Below are 15,139 nucleotides of genomic sequence, written 5' to 3' on the forward strand. Positions count from 1 at the left end.
CATGTGTAACTGTATAGTAGAGGCATATTTATTGATAAGTTAGAGAAATTCATGCAATCTGAAATCTCTCTTTAATTATGGAAGTACAGGTTACTGGAATTACGAGTTTTCAGAGACAGATGGAGTCACGAGGTTTTCATTGCCCACCATCGATATGCGTACGCGTAATTTCGCGGCGATGTGCATTGAACAGATTTCTCTCGAGCTTCTGGGCATGTCAAGCCGGTTAAAATTTACGAGTTTTCGGACTAGTGTTCCTCGCCCATTGTTAAGTGATCACTGTCTGACAGTCACCACTAGACAATGGCCAAGGAGTACTCGGTCTAAAGCTCTAGGATTTTAAACCACTTGAAGTGGCTGGAAGCTCGAGAGAATTTAATTAGTATTATTCGATCGCTCTTTTTCACTGAATCTACCATTATGGCAGCAGTTTACCTGGACATCTTGTAGCTTTACGTTACACCTCAATTACATGAATTTCAACCGAGGGTAGTGTCTAAACAAGATAGTTCACCAGCGAACTGGGAATTATTTGTTCACCCATTATTGGATGAAATGTATCCGGAAAAATGGATCAGTAGAGACTGTTCAGCATCATGGGCACCATGTTCAAAAGACATAACCCCTCCTGATTGTTTTGTGGGGTTACTTTAAGGATAAGGTGCACAGTTCACCAGTTCCTTATGAGTAAATTCTTATGGCACGAAAGAGATGCTGTAGAGGCAGTGAAGGAGGAGATGTTGACAAAGACATGAAGTGATACTGACTATCGGCTAGACGTTCTAAGGGCAGCGGACGGAGCACATGTGGAAGTACACCCATAAAACCCTTACGAATTAAACTACCATTTGCAACAAACGGCACAGCTGTATCTAGCGCAGTTATTTAAAAGTAAATTTTTGTAATCAAGAAAAGGTTTTACATTCACTTTGTATACTGAACCCACTAAATGGCCGAACATGGACATCGCACTGCTACACCATACATCACACCTAGAAAGCCTATGTCAGCGTCGCCTAAAGTTTTGCTTCACCAAAATTCTGCTGGTCCAAATGCTCGAAAACCGTGCACCCTGCCTCGTCTTCAGTGTCGGTCTACCACACCCCACCACAGTCCTGTATGTTATTTTAATTTCCCCTTTTCTTCTCCCACACTGAACATCTTCAGATGCTAGACACGCTCCATAATCTTGACACCGACCACCCTACCGTCTCATTCCAAATTCTTCACCCGCGTCTTCAGCCATACCTGCACTTCCCACTAAATTTACACCTAATCACTTCCTACATCCAGTCCCACCTAAACTTTAATCGCCTCCGACTACCTGTCGATGAAATTCATTCTTGAATCTACCCATCCTTCCAGCTTTAACAGAACACTGCTATCCTTCTCCATATAAGAGACCCTCTGAATTCCCTCTTCCCTGCTCTGCCTAGCCTTCTTTTCCCTTTGCAAGCACTTAGTTTGGAGTCTTCCTCCCTCCAAATCCTTTTCAAGACTTTTTCTCCATGTCCTTTTCAAGACACTCGTCCTCCAACAACCCTCTTCACCCTCTTTACCTTCAGTAAAGTGAAGTGCTACGCCTTTGTTTCTATGCAGAAAAGTAAAGCACCTAGACAACATGATTGTATGTCAATGTAACTTCGTACACATATACATCATCGGCGCGTAAATGAATGACAAGAGTTCGTATTAGGACATATAATGGACGTGAATAACGTCTGACTTTGAGTGATTTCATTGAAGGACTCGTACATTCCGCGTGTACGTGTTAGTCAGCGTTATCAGCACACGACGTTTGATAGGGGCTTAATTGTGGATCTCCAGTTCGCCAGCTGATAGAATACTGCAGTATCCAGATTCGTACGGCATTCGGATGTGACAGCGGTCCGATGCTGGACCGCGTCTAAACATGAGGGCAGACATACTCGCATCAAATTTACGATCGACCACATGTGACGAATACAAGGAAGGACTGACATCCTGTGACCAACTACATCGCAACCTTTTCACATACGTGCCTGCCATCCAAGAACAAGTAATGGACTCCCAGAAACATTCTGTACCAGCACGTACGATTGTCAGAGACTAGCAGCAACTGGACTAGGGAATTAATGCCCCTTGTGTGGACTGCCGTTAACACCACAACGTAAATGTCTGCGTTTTCAGTGGTGTCGTAAATGGGAAACAAGGAAATCCTGCGTTTTCATCTGTTACCTCTGATGCGACAGTTGTTGTTGTTGTTGTGTCTTCAGTCCTGAGACTGGTTTGATGCAGCTCTCCATGCTACTCTATCCTGTGCAAGCTTTTTCATCTCCCAGTACCTACTGCAACCTACATCCTTCTGAATCTGCTTAGTGTATTCATCTCTTGGTCTCCCTCTACGATTTTTACCCTCCACGCTGCCCTCCAATACTAAATTGGTGATCGCTTGATGCCTCAGAACATGTCCTACCAACCGATCCCTTCTTCTGGTCAAGTTGTGCCACAAACTTCTCTTCTCCCCAATCCTATTCAATACTTCCTCATTAGTTATGTGATCTACCCATCTAATCCTCAGCATTCTTCTGTAGCACCACATTTCGAAAGCTTCTTTTCTCTTCTTGTCCAAACTATTTATCGTCCATGTTTCACTTCCATACATGGCTACACTCCATACGAATACTTTCAGAAATGACTTCCTGACACTTAAATCAATACTGGATGTTAACAAATTTCTCTTCTTCAGAAACGCTTTCCTTGCCATTGCCAGCCTACATTTTATATCCTCTCTACTTCGACCATCATCAGTTATTTTGCTCCCCAAATAGCAAAACTCCTTTACTACTTTAAGTGCCTCATTTCCTAATCTAATTCCCTCAGCATCACCCGACTTAATTAGACTACATTCCATTATCCTTGTTTTGCTTTTGTTGATGTTCATCTTATATCCTCCTTTCAAGACACTGTCCATTCCATTCACCTGCTCTTCCAAGTCCTTTGCTGTCTCTGACAGAATTACAATGTCATCGGCGAACCTCAAAGTTTTTATTTCTTCTCCATGAATTTTAATACCTACTCCGAATTTTTCTTTTGTTTCCTTTACTGCTTGCTCAATATACAGATTGAACAACATCGGGGAGAGGCTACAACCCTGTCTTACTCCCTTCCCAACCACTGCTTCCCTTTCATGTCCCTCGACTCTTATAACTGCCATCTGGTTTCTGTACAAATTGTAAATAGCTTTTCGCTCCCTGTATTTTACCCCTGCCACCTTTAGAATTTGAAAGAGAGTATTCCAGTCAACATTGTCAAAAGCTTTCTCTAAGTCTACAAATGCTAGAAACGTAGGTTTGCCTTTCCTTAATCTTTCTTCTAAGATAAGTCGTAAGGTCAGTATTGCCTCACGTGTTCCAGTGTTTCTACGGAATCCAAACTGATCTTCCCCGAGGTTGGCTTCTACTAGTTTTTCCATTCGTCTGTAAAGAATTCGTGTTAGTATTTTGCAGCTGTGACTTATTAAGCTGATAGTTCGGTAATTTTCACATCTGTCAACACCTGCTTTCTTTGGGATTGGAATTATTATATTCTTCTTGAAGTCTGAGGGTATTTCGCCTGTTTCATACATCTTGCTCACCAGATGGTAGAGTTTTGTCAGGACTGGCTCTCCCACGGCCGTCAGTAGTTCCAAAGGAATATTGTCTACTCCGGGGGCCTTGTTTCGACTCAGGTCTTTCAGTGCTCTGTCAAACTCTTCACGCAGTATCATATCTCCCATTTCATCTTCATCTACATCCTCTTCCATTTCCATAATATTGTCCTCAAGTACATCGCCCTTGTATAGACCCTCTATATACTCCTTCCACCTTTCTGCTTTCCCTTCTTTGCTTAGAACTGGGTTTCCATCTGAGCTCTTGATATTCATAAAAGTCGTTCTCTTATCTCCAAAGGTCTCTTTAATTTTCCTGTAGGCGGTATCTATCTTACCCCTAGTGAGATAGGCCTCTACATCCTTACATTTGTCCTCTAGCCATCCCTGCTTAGCCATTTTGCACTTCCTGACGATCTCATTTTTGAGACGTTTGTATTCCTTTTTGCCTGTTTCACTTACTGCATTTTTATATTTTCTCCTTTCATCAATTAAATTCAATATTTCTTCTGTTACCCAAGGATTTCTACTAGCCCTCGTCTTTTTACCTACTTGATCCTCTGCTGCCTTCACTACTTCATCCCTCAAAGCTACCCATTCTTCTTCTACTGTATTTATTTCCCCCATTCCTGTCAATTGCTCCCTTATGCTCTCCCTGAATCGCTGTACAACCTCTGGTTCTTTTAGTTTATCCAGGTCCCATCTCCTTAAATTCCCACCTTTTTGCAGTTTCTTCAGTTTTAATCTACAGGTCATAACCAATAGATTGTGGTCAGAGTCCACATCTGCCCCTGGAAATGTCTTACAATTTAAAACCTGGTTCCTAAATCTCTGTCTTACCATTATATAATCTATCTGATACCTTTTAGTATCTCCAGGGTTCTTCCATGTATACAACCTTCTTTCATGATTCTTAAACCAAGTGTTAGTTATGATTATGTTGTGCTCTGTGCAAAATTCGACCAGGCGGCTTCCTCTTTCATTTCTGTCCCCCAATCCATATTCACCTACTATGTTTCCTTCTCTCCCTTTTCCTACACTCGAATTCCAGTCACCCATGACTATTAAACTTTCGTCTCCCTTCACAATCTGAATAATTTCTTTTATTTCATCATACATTTCTTCAATTTCTTCGTCATCTGCAGAGCTAGTTGGCATATAAACTTGTACTACTGTAGTAGGTGTGGGCTTCGTATCTATCTTGGCCACAATAATGCGTTCACTATGCTGTTTGTAGTAGCTTACCCGCATTCCTATTTTCCTATTCATTATTAAACCTACTCCTGCATTACCCCTATTTGATTTTGTGTTTATAACCCTGTAGTCACCTGACCAGAAGTCTTGTTCCTCTTGCCACCGAACTTCACTAATTCCCACTATATCTAACTTCAACCTATCCATTTCCCTTTTTAAATTTTCTAACCTACCTGCCCGATTAAGGGATCTGACATTCCACGCTCCGATCCGTAGAACGCCAGTTTTCTTTCTCCTGATAACGACATCCTCTTGAGTAGTCCCCGCCCGGAGATCCGAATGGGGGACTATTTTACCTCCGGAATATTTTACCCAAGAGGACGCCATCATCATGTAATCATACAGTAAAGCTGCATGCCCTCGGGGAAAATTACGGCTGTAGTTTCCCCTTGCTTTCAGCCGTTCGCAGTACCAGCACAGCAAGGCCGTTTTGGTTATTGTTACAAGGCCAGATCAGTCAATCATCCAGACTGTTGCCCTTGCAACTACTGAAAAGGCTGCTGCCCCTCTTCAGGAACCACACGTTTGTCTGGCCTCTCAACAGATACCCCTCCGTTGTGGTTGCACCTACGGTACGGCCATCTGTATCGCTGAGGCACGCAAGCCTCCCCACCAACGGCAAGGTCCATGGTTCATGGGGGGGGGGGGATGCGACAGTATTGTGGTGAAATTCTTCAACAGGAGAATGCTCGTCCACACACGGCATATATCTCAGTGAACTGTCTGCGTGGTGCTAACGTACTCCGTGGGCACAAGGATGCCCAAATATTTCTCCAATAGGAAGCTTTTGGGAGCTGCTCGGACGTCAATTCCGAACCAGAGCCAGTATTCAGGATTTCAAGGACCAGTCACAACATGCTGGGCCAGCTAACTTCAGAGAGGAAACAGCACCATTATGACAACCTCCCAAGCAAATCAATACATACATACATGCCAGAGAGGGGCAACGTCTTACTGATGAAATAGCTCATACTGCCAAATTCTTTGTAAATTTGACTGGATTTTTTAATTGCTGAATTACATTCCGACTCAATCCGTGAAATATCATTTCATTTCCTCCTTCCCCTCCGAGTGCTTCACTTCTTTCGCCTGGCAATCTACGTTAAACAAAACTAGCTTGAAATATTTAACCAAAAATAAAATGCGATAAAACGATTAAAAATTCGCGTAGATGCAAACGTTCCCAAAACAACTCACCACACAACGAAGCACGTAGGCGAAAGAAACAACTGATTAGAACTTGTAACTCTGGTCATGAATAAACTTTAAATGTAAAGAAGAACACACAAGGAGCTTTAAAAAAAGGTTGCGTTCGTAGTAGCCATTTATCCTCAGCGTAACCCCCGAAATTACTTTCCTTGGACAGGAAACGAATAGCTGCTCGCCTGAGAGTTAGTCAACCCGCAATGCTGATATGCGTCCGTAATAAACTAAATTCCAGGCTGTAATGTTGCGAGTTAATGCGCGGTAACATTCTTCGCTATACAGCCTGCAGTTTTGGAGCCGGAGGCTGTGAAGGAAACCGCAAGTTGTGTCCTGTCAATGAGTCATGTACACCTGCTGCTACTGCAGCGTGAGAACGGCTCCGGTGTCACTTCGAGCGACTGTATATTCATGCCACCTATGAACCTAAATAAATGATATTAAACATTATCGGTACACTATCTTTTGTTATTCAGGAGAAGATTGTGTAAAAATTTCACCATTATAACTATCATAGTTTCAGAGCTAGAAAAAATTACTAAAACGTAAAAAACCGACACTTAGGGAACTAAATTCAGTTAGGAAATATAATAGTTTATCTTTTGGTATCATTTAAAAAAAAACATAATAAGAACTCTCAGCGTGCAGAATTAATTAATTGAGATTCTCATATTAAAACTTTAATTATTTTTCCTTTTCGTAGTATAAAAATCAGACAAAATTATTATTTGTGTCTAATATTGTTGTGGGAATGAATATGAGTAAATGAGAATGTGCACGTGGGAACTCGTCAGATTTAAATGTTGTATTATATACTGTTTTAAGTAACTGGCAAGAGTTACACAAGCCTGTTGTGGTAAAATGACCCAAGGGAATTTACCCCACTTTGCTGCTGACATATTCTAGGTGTGATTGCTATTGTATCAGAGCAGCCAGAAAGTCAGCTGGAATGAAGTCTCCATGTAAAGAATATTTTCAGAATTGTTGCCTTTCCGTTTTCGTCTATTAGACATTACTTTAATATTTGCATGTCAGATTGACACAAATGTGTCTGTGTATAAGGATTGGTGCAGGCTATTTTTGGCGCGAGGATGATCAAGAGCGAGCATTCTGATTGGCAGCGAGTATGATCAGCCAATCAGAATTGAGACGGTTCCCACTCGTTACCTGATAGTTATACTGGGAGTGAGGCTGCAAGAAGGGAATCACTCACCAGTTTGGGTCGCGGAAGGACATGTTAAATGTGATGTTTCTCATTATGTGTAAAATGAAGGAATATTGAATTCCTCGCGTTTGATACGTGTCGTGATAAACGCTGATGTAGTTACGGACAATTCAGCGAAGTTTGGAAGTTTTGGAATTGTTTAGTTGGAAAGATATTCAGGTGTGAAAATTTGGCCTTCATAGTATCTGCGTGGCATGTTTCAGTACTCAACCACTGAGCATTTGTGGCGAGCAGTTTCTTTTTTAGAAATCCACAAGAAGGACCGAATGTAATAACTCAAATTTGTGGTGAAATTAAAGACTGTGATGACGTTGTTTAGTTCGGTTCGGGTTTGGACAAAATTGTTCAAATGGCTCTGAGCACTATGGGACTTAACATCTGTGGTCATCAGTCCCCCTAGAACTTACAACTACTGAAACCTAACTAACCTAAGGACATCACGCACATCCATGCCCGAGGCAGGATTCGAACCTGCTACCGTAGCGGTCACGCGGTTCCAGACTGAAGCGCCTAGAACCGCACGGCCACACCGGCCGGCGGGTTTGGACAGATTTATGGCTGCTGTGCGAGTGAAATGTGTGTATGAATTGTGAACTAAACTAAAACTAAACTCCTCCCGAACAGGTCATGAAGGCCCAACGGTACCGACCGGCCGCCGTGTCATCCTCACCCACAGGCGTCATTGGATGCGGATATGGAGGTGCATGTGGTCAGCACACTGCTCTCCCGGCCGTATATCAGTTTCCGAGACCGGAGCCGCTACTTCTCAATCAAGTAGCTCCTCAGTTTGCCTCACGAGGGCTGAGTGCACCCCGCTTGCCAGCAGCGCTAGGCAGACCGGATGGTCACCCATCCATGTGCTAACCCAGCCCGACAGCGCTTAACTTCAGTGATCCGACGGGAACCGGTGTTACCACTGCGGCAAGGCCGTTGGAGTATGAATTGTGAACTGTAAGAAAATAGCCAATAGTTTAAATGTGTACTGAATAGTACCATTTCTGTGGCTATCAAGAACAAAATAAACATTATTGTGTGGAAATTTCAGAGATTTCTTTGTTACTTTCGAGAAGCAAATCCATCTTCTTACTGCTCGATAAAATTGAATAACAGATTTTCTACAGAGCTTTATTTCACAACCAGAGTTGCGTGGCCTCAGTAACTGTAGATATTAGGTGGTGTTTTTTTTTTTATCTACGCTGCTTTTACACCATCTTGTAAGTATCTACGTTGCCGAGTAAAGGGACATCGAGCAGACGCCGTTCTGAGGCAGGTGAATTTTAATTTGCAGCCTGCACAAACAAATCCCGCTCCGCCGCACAGGCGGCGTGAGCCGGCCAGTGACCTGGAGGCAGCGTAACTGAAGTTTAAGGACGCCAGTAGTTAATCTGTTGTTAGGCCATTGTAGCGTGGAGTGGGTGGAAAATAAAGCTAATTGGGTAAGCAATATTTGAGTTTTAATTGCATTACTTTGAACACGAACCGATTACAGAATTACAAGATGTGTTTCAAGTGTGACATACACATCAGTGATATGCAGATAATTCATTACACAGCAGTTCACATTACACCACATGTACCACATGTCAACATACTACAAATCCTTGGTTACTAAGTTCTAACATTTTTAGGGTGAAAATTTCTCTTTAAAAAACAAGCTATATAGCCTGTAATGTCGTCTTTCGTGGTAACGTGTCTCGCGAACATTTGTCTATACGGCAATGATCGTTGTTTTATGACAAGAGGTTTCTAATTTATCGTCGCAAATCGTATTAAGAGTCAGCACCCTTCAAGGCACCTAGGTACCTCAGGAATCACTTTAGACCTTGTAGTGTACGTGTACGTTTCCCTATATATTTGTGTCAAGGAATTCAATCACACCGGTTGTCATATGACATCGTTTGTAAGACACCAATCCAACCGCATTTATCCATGAAAATGCTGGTTCTGCTCCGCGGCTGTGAATCAGTCTGCTTCAAGAAGCACAGAAATCAGGCATTTTATATATAGCTTGATTTATACCAATACACGTTTCGGGCTACCATCCATCTGCAGTTGGCTTAACACTACCCTTTTGTTCACTTCTTTTCGACCGCTGCTGCTGCCTTTTGCAAAACAACGATTCCTTTATCTAGCAAGATCTCCAACTCGTATATTTACGGTCAATTAATAGTTACGTGAACTTAGTTTTGTTCTGTAAATTGTACTTGCTTGTTTCGCATTTGTATACGTAGCACTCACACTTCTAGTTCAATTATGCACTGATGCAGCAGAGTTTTCTCCATGTGAACGACTTATGTGTCTGTTTAAAATGGAAAATACACTTCAATTCAAAATACAAGTTTATTATACATTAAGAAGCCACATGTAGAGTCAGTTACGTGCATGGGGCCAATGTTGCCGACCTTAAAACGTGCTACACGCCTCTGTATAACTGAAAAAATGAATAAGATAACGCTTGAAAAAAAATTAAGCATGCAGGAGGGAATCAGGAACCGAAATCAAAGTTCGTGCATTTAGACGGCATGTGATATTATTGTACTGGCCACAAAATAAAGCCAAATTTACAAATAACTTGACAGTACACTGATGAAATGGAAGATTATGACCACGTATCTAATAGCCGGTATGTCCGTCTTTGACACGGACAATAGCGAAGACGCACCGTGGCATGGAAGCAGTGAGGCTTTGGTAGGTCGCTGTAGGGAGTTGGCACCACGTCTGCACACACAAGTCTCCTAATTCCCGTAAATTCTGGGGAGGGAGGCGATGAGCTCTTACGCCACGCTCAATCACATCCCAGATGTGTTCGATGGGGCTCACATCTGGCGAGCTGAGGGGCCAACACATCAACTGGAACTCTTCAGTGTGTTCTTCGAAACACTTCATCACACTCCTGCCCTTGTGACACGGCGTATTATCTTGTCATCAGGAAACATGATCGTCGTGAATGGGTGTACGTGTCTGCAACCAGTGTACGATACTCTTAAGCCGTCATAGAGCCTTTGACAAGGTTCACTGGTGCCATCGATGTGGATGTTCCCCAGACCATAATAGAGCCGCCACCAGTTTGTCTTCGTCCCGCAATGCAGGTGTCAAGGAGTTGTCCCACTGGAAGACGACGGATTCGCACCCTCCCATCGGCATGATCAAGAAGATATCGGGATTCGTTACAGCACGCAACGCTCTGTCACTGCGCCAACGTCCAGTGCCGATGGTTGCGTGCCCATTTCAGTTGTAGTTGCCAATTCGTGGTGTTAACATTGACACACGCATGGGTCGTTGGCTGCGGAGGCTCATCGTTAGGGATGTTCGGTGCACTGTGTGTTCAGATAAACTTGTACTCCGCCCAGCATTAAAGTCTGATGTTAGTTCCACCACAGTTCGCCGCTTGCCCTGTTTTACCAGTCTGTCCAGCCTATGAGTCCAAGATCTGTAATGAGGGGTGGGCGCCCAACACCACGACGTCTGGACGTCGTTTCGCCACATGTTGAAGACACTCACCACAGCACTCCTCGAACAGCCGACGTGTCACGCAGTTTTAGAAATGCTCGTGTCGAGCCTCCAGGTCATCAGAATCTGCCTACGGTGAAACTCAGACAGATCACGCGCCTTCTCTATTCCATACACAGACAACAGGCTCGCCGATACTAAATATACCGTGCGTGTGTCTGACTAGCAGTCATTCCTCGCCAGGTCATGCTGCTATCGCCCGGACAGGTTTACATCGATAGTAGGTCGGTGCTCATAATGTTCTGGCTGACCAGTGTATGAGCCCACTCATCAGTATGATTTTTGACCCCATCTGGCCTGGATGTGGGCACTGATTCGGTTGGGAAGGCTGTCGTAAGGCCGTTGTATCCTCTCTCGAGGCAAGCTGGCCCATCGCTGTTGTAACTGGTCCTTGATATCCTGGGTTCTTGTGTTGTACTGGAGCCAGGTGGTGGGGTCCTGCCACAACGGAAAATCCCAACCGCGATTCTATAAAACCACCAACATCCCGCCATTTTCTCTCAATTATCGTACAGTTTACGGCAGTCCTCAGCTGACTTACGTCTGCATGCACGATCGTACGTGGTCCGTCTTCGCCGCCGGTGAGCCGACATGTGAACAGCTTCCTTGTGGTGAGCCGCCCCGTCATTGCACTCCCTTGCGGCATAGTACACTGCCGGACAGTTGCTAAGGAACAACTGACACTTGCCGACGAACAACTGTCAATTCCTACGGAACACTGGATCAATGACAGTAAAAAGAAATGTAGAGGTCGGGACGTGTTAACTGGTGCCAAGTCTGTGCACGAACGCTCTCTATGTATTCGACAGGTCATGCAGTACGGTGTTTGAAGAAGGTTGGTGTGGAAACATTTAGTGCGGCATTCTGTGAGCTACAGCAACATGTCTGCAAGAGATAATTTGAGTGCTTAGGATTGTAGACGAGCTGTTCTTACGGCTTGATGTCGATCAAAATGTTACTGCTGTGTCCACAGTAATGGGTGTGTCCAAAAGTGTCATATCGCCTTAAAAAAAGGCTGCCGATGGTGGAAATGCTATATGAAAAGACGCTGGTGGTCGTTGACTGTCCTCCACACAGCAAGAGGGCGATACGTGGCCCTAATGGTGAAGAGAAACGGACATCTCACTCCTAGGAAGATCGCTACAGACCGTGAAACGTCCTCATCTCGTGGTCGTGCGCTAGCGTTCTCGCTTCCCACGCCCGGGTTCCCGGGTCGATTCCCGGCGGGGTCAGGGATTTTCTCTGCCTCGTGATGACTGGGTGTTGTGTGATGTCCTTAGGTTAGCTAGGGTTAAGTAGTTTTAAGTTCTAGGGGACTGATGACCATAGATGTTAAGTCCCACAGTGCTCAGAGCCATTTGAACCATTTTTGAACCGTGAAACCGCTACCGGTACATGTGTCTCTGCGAGAACCATTTTGCGGCGGCTATAATACACTGGTTTGTATTCTCGCAAGCCTGTTAAATTATCCCACTTGCATCATGCCATTGCCGAGAAAGAGTTGGTTAGTCCATGGAGCATGTTGGCTGGAGTCACCAACAGTAGTCCGAAGTGATGTTCTCCGACTAATACCGCTTCACTGCAGCAAATGATTCTGGTCACCAGTTAGAGTGGAGCGAGAGAGGGGAACGCGTTACATACCACAGAATGTTCATGAACGTCATAGGTATGGCCTAGGCATTATGATGTAGGAAGGCATTTATGCACAACTGCCGAACACCGTTGCATATCTTTACCCGAGGTACCGTTTCAGCACAGCGGTACTACAGGGGGATTATTCTGGGTGGTGTTCCTCTGTTTAGGGGTGCGGTAGGACTCGACTTTCTCTTTATGGACGACAATTCCTGCCCACACAGTACCTGTGAGGTGTTGGATACACTGGGAAGTGAAGATACTGAACATATGGAACGGCCAGCGTACTCCGTACTCCCTGGACCTAAACCCTATAGAGCAAGTGTGGGATGTTGTTTGGAGACGTGTGTCTCAATGAACACCCCCTCCCCTAACGGTGCAAGAACTGAAAACCACCTTGAGAGAGAAATCCTCAATTATTTGGTAGCCAGCATGAATAACAGTTGGAAAACGTGCAATAGTGTCCGAGTGGGGCCTATTCCTCACTGAGAGTCCGATATCGACCTTTATGATGGGAATCTGACCTGTGTCAAACGTGAACGTTATTTACGTCTGTTGTCCTGTTTTCCCGTGAGGTAAAATCTGTATCATTTTTCGTTAAAAATAAGCCACTTCACCTGTATTACGTATGTTATGTGTTTCATGTCGCCCATCATCGCCTGTAATTATTCCTGTCGAAAATTTTCTTAAGTAATTGTCAAGTAGTGTCCATTGCTTTCACACGGGTTAGGCCTTTCTTAAAGTGATCCAAAGGCTATTAACTGTAGTAGAGCAACGTGATGTAATTACGTTTCCTCAAGAATGAATGTTTTGTGTGTGTGTGTGTGTGTGTGTGTGTGTGTGTGTGTGTGTGTGTGTGTGTGTGAGTGCGTTCGTGCGTGCGCGCGCCTGTGTTTCCTTTGTACTGTTTCAGTCAAAATCACAGCACCCTTTACCCACACTATTGAATATGCTAAACTCTATATATAAACTTCGGGTACTTGTTCTCCAATGACAAATTTGTGTTGAGTAACGGCGTTAGGGAGGAATTACCTTATTCCATGAGGGATACAGTCCCTGACAGTAAAATTACAGCATACGAACCTCTCCTGCAAGTAGAAGGCAGGGAAAGAAATACGCGTTGCCTGTGCAAGGGGTAAATTACAGTTACCTGTGAATTAATTTCACTTGCACGACATCATCTTCACCTGTTAACACCCAGCTAAATCTATTCTACCCTCCTCCACCCCAGACATACTACAAAGGACAGAGTAGAGACTGTGGACTCTATTTTGGCAATGTTATGTAAATCTTCACATCCATCTTGACTGGAGGATAGAGCAGAAACCATCGGTGCGCCATGGAAAAGGCAAGATTTCCCATGATCAACGTGGCAACCAAACAAATCCAAATTTTGTAGTGGTAACTGAAGCCACAATATTTCCCTTCACCCTCGACAGATCCACAGCTTAGCACAATCGCAGATAACCGTATCTAGAAATGTGGGCGAATTCCATAATGAAAAAAACCTTCTAGCCCACATTCCAGGATGGGACAAGTACACACTCCCCATTCCCTCCTGCCCCCGCTCCCTCCTCATCTCTGACTCCAAACCCTCACCCCCACCTATGGTCGGAACTATAAGTCAGTAGGGACGTTTAAAAGGGTTATGAAAATTGCATATTGTCGACAACGAACCACGGCAATGTTGCCAGCTAACATTTCCGGCCGCATGAACTTCAGCGATATTTTCGGCATTATTACAGCAGTTGTCGGGTGATATTTCCGGCAAAACATTCCAGGCCAGGATATGTTTACGAGGGCAACTAAATAGACGACAGCAAGCTACTGGAAGTGAATCAGGCTCGCCTGCATTTGCGTTCCAAAAGGAAAAAGTTAGCGTGGAAAACAGAAATCGAGCCTAGTGAATGCGTTCCTTTTTAAGACAGTTGTTTCCGGAACTTTAATTCGTGAACTGATGCTGGACAGATATCACTCCCAGAATAATGAAACACGAGTTTGAATGTATCGTCCGAAATCAGTGTGTAAGACCGATGCCAGACTCTACACTATTTACAAACAAACTGGCAATCGCCTTTAGTTTTGGCCGCTGGCGACTGACACATAAGTTTGATGTATCTCTTTAAACTGTAGGCCTGCTTCTCATCGATAAGTCTTCATATTAGGTGTTCGCGACACCCTTGTGGAAGGGAATCGATGGAGTCATAAAATATGCCCGTTTTTCTTTTCATTAGACACACTGAAGGGCCAAAGAAACCGGTATAGGCATGCTTATTCAAATACAAACATATGTAAACAAGCAGAATACGGCGCTGCGGTCGGCACCGCCTATATAAGACAAGTGTCTGACGTAGTTGTTAAATCGGTTGCTGCTGCTACAATGGCAGGTTATCAAGATTTAAGTGAGTTTGAACGTGATGTTATAGTCGGCGCACGAGCGATGGGACACAGAATTTCCGAGGTAGCTATGAAGTGAAGATTTTAGTGGGCGACCATTTCACAAGTGAACCGTGAATATCAGGAATCCGGTAAAACATCAGGTCTACGACATCGCCGGCCGGAGTGGCCGAGCGGTTAAAGGAGTTACAGTCTGGAACCGCACGACCGCTACGGTCGCAGGTTCGAATCCTGCCTCGGGCATGGATGTGTGTGATGTCCTTAGCTTAGTTAGGTTTAAGTAGTTCTAA

The 15,139-nt window shown here is 44.1% G+C and overlaps 1 protein-coding gene and 1 pseudogene across 1 annotated transcript in view; both read right to left on the reverse strand.

Annotated features, from left to right (window-relative positions):
• Positions 1–15,139, reverse strand: part of LOC124789096 (testis-specific serine/threonine-protein kinase 1-like) — a 118,311-nt gene that overhangs the window by 82,448 nt on the left and 20,724 nt on the right. The gene's annotated exons all lie outside the window — the stretch shown is intronic.
• On the reverse strand, positions 8,128–8,245 carry LOC124790401 (annotated as a pseudogene).

Source organism: Schistocerca piceifrons, chromosome 3 (genome assembly GCF_021461385.2).
Source record: "Schistocerca piceifrons isolate TAMUIC-IGC-003096 chromosome 3, iqSchPice1.1, whole genome shotgun sequence".
Lineage (NCBI taxonomy): Eukaryota > Metazoa > Arthropoda > Insecta > Orthoptera > Acrididae > Schistocerca > Schistocerca piceifrons.